Below are 2,568 nucleotides of genomic sequence, written 5' to 3'. Positions count from 1 at the left end.
ATGCAAAAAAAGAAGTTAACTGGGTTGCCTAGATACATACTATTGAACCATTGAAACATTGACCTTCAGCTTTTCTTTTCTGTTAACTAGAGAATCATAAAACAAGGTATAAACTTACTAAAGTCACGAGTAAAATGCACAATCTCGCACAATGCTACATAAATGTATTCTGCATCAATATTTTATATTCCAAATCTGTTTTCCTGAGATCTCAGAGGCATGAATCAGAGAACCTGACAGATATCTCATTCAGATAAAATGTCTCATAGTTTGTGGGCTTTGTAATATATTTGGTTGAATTCTTCAACAGATAACTTTATATTTTAAACATTGAACGATTTTTTCCCAAATGTGTACCATACTGTTAGTTAAGGTAATTTGTGCCAAAGACATTACGTGAGTTTTCCTTATAGATTTGACCAACCTTATTCACATTTTAAAGTGTCCCCTATAATAGTAAGATTAAATGAGAACTTACCAGTTCGAAGTTTGATCTGTATTTTATGAGGAGTTACGATGAGGGACTACGTGAAGACCCCGTCCAGCACGCGTGCGCGACATTCTTCAAAGCAGCGGTGTGGATTCACAGAAAAAACACAACGATTGAAATAAATATAGTAAAGAAAAAATAAGAACTTGATTACCAGTTGATCTGTATAAAAAAGGGTGGGAGCGGAGGGCACGTAGTCCCTCATCGTAACTCCTCATAAAATACAGATCAAACTTCGAACTGGTAAGTTCTCATTTAATCTTACTATTTTATTTCGGAGTCACGTGAGTGACTACGTGAAGACTTCAAAGCTTCTGTGATTCCGAACCGTGTACCAGCTCATGCTTCACTCACTGTCTGAAGACCTTAGAGGGAGGAAGTATGTTATCGCGATCAAGAAACCTGTTTGTGAACAAAAAAGGTTTATTAATGACAACAAAAACAGAGAGCTCCCCAGGGCTCAAATTAAATATTATCTGCAGACTCTAAAATTCTGTCTGCAAATGTAGCAGGTTGCGCCAGCGGTTTATTATAAAACCTTTGGAAAGTTCTTTCCGAGGACCATCCTGCTCTGGCCAGAGTATGGTCAATTGGCACGTCCATTTGACTAGCCGCCGACGTAGATGCAGCCCTGGTGGAGTGAGATTTGTAAACATTCGTATTGACTCCCGCGGACTTAAGCACCTGCTTGAGCCACCTTGAAATGGTTTGGCTCGTCACCTGACCATGAGGCTTCTTGTGGCTTATCCATAAGGCTTTTTCTCTCCCTCTTAAGTTGTATGTTGTGTCTATGTAATTGGCGAGGTGGTCTTGGCACACAGCCGTGGTTCAGATGAATATGCCCAGAACTCCATGACTGGAGGCGTGGTACCTGGTCTAGTTTGTTTGACCAGTCCCTGAATATGGAATGTGAAACAGTCCAATGACTCTGTCATGCTGTCGAGCCTCAGAAGGTGGAGGGATTGTACCCTTTAAGCTGACACTAGTGCCATGAGCATGACTGATTTCAGTGTAAGTTGTTCCAGCGTGAGTGCCCTGGGCGGTGGCCATCCCCTAAGGTACGTCAGCACAATGCTGACATCCCAGATCTGAGTGTACCTTGGTCTGGAGGAGTTAGTATTAAAAATGCCCCTCATGATTTTGATTCCTAGTGGATGGGACCCCAAAGCCAGTTGTCCTGCTGCTGGAACCAAATAAGCTGACAACGCACTCCTGGCTGTATTTATGGCGCTGTAGCTGAGTCCTTCCTGATGTAATCCAACCAGGAATTGCACAACACTGGTGGGTGTCGCTGTAGTGTAGGTAGTTCCTGTTTTGGAGCAATACCGTTCCCATTTTAACAGGGGAGAGAGCGAACGCAGTCCCCCACTACCACAAATTTTGCAGTCGAGTATCCCGCATTTGGGGACATCGCAGGCGTCAGCACACCCGAAGTGCAATGGGATAGCCTTGTCCTGGGAAAACCTCCTGAGTGATCAAGGTATCTCCCCTGCCAGGTAAGTATTCCTTATATTGGTCAGGTATTGTCTCCTGGTGGACTCCCGGTGGGATGCGGTCATCATGTTGATGGCGTCCTCAGACAGTCCCAGGCCCAGTAGAGGTCTTTTTAGAATCTGCAAGCCAGGAGATTGACTCTGTCATGGCACGGGTGACTAATGCCTGACACTGGGTGGATTAATAATTCCGGACTGCTGGGGACGGAATCCAATTGAATCTTCCGTAATACCCGACTGATGAGGCAGAAGGGAGGAAAAGCATAAAAGAACATTTTTCTCCCAATACAGCGTGAATGCATCAACTGCTGCTGCCTCAGGGTCTGGTTCCCAAGCGACATACGTTGGTACCTGGTGATTCAGCCTGGATGCAAATAGATCGATATCTGGTGTGCCATTTTGCTTTGTAATTTCGGCAAATATTTTGGGATTTAACATCCATTTGATGTTATCGTTAAATTTGCGTGACCTGGTGTCTGCCACTGTATTTTTGACCAATTTATCACACGATATTGACTTTATACCACACATGTGGTTGATATAAGCCACCACCGTGGTATTATCTAATTGCAACCGGACATGTGC

At 43.7% G+C, this 2,568-nt stretch overlaps 1 non-coding gene across 1 annotated transcript; it reads right to left on the bottom strand.

The window, feature by feature from the left end:
• Positions 1 to 1,830: 1,830 nt before the first annotated feature.
• Positions 1,831 to 1,994, bottom strand: LOC144600270 (U1 spliceosomal RNA). Its single transcript, XR_013548115.1, has one exon. It is a non-coding gene; the product is annotated as a U1 spliceosomal RNA (small nuclear RNA).
• Between the last annotated feature and the right edge of the window lie 574 nt (positions 1,995 to 2,568).

Source organism: Rhinoraja longicauda, chromosome 14 (genome assembly GCF_053455715.1).
Source record: "Rhinoraja longicauda isolate Sanriku21f chromosome 14, sRhiLon1.1, whole genome shotgun sequence".
NCBI lineage: Eukaryota > Metazoa > Chordata > Chondrichthyes > Rajiformes > Arhynchobatidae > Rhinoraja > Rhinoraja longicauda.
This window is presented reverse-complemented; position numbering and strand designations above follow the sequence as displayed.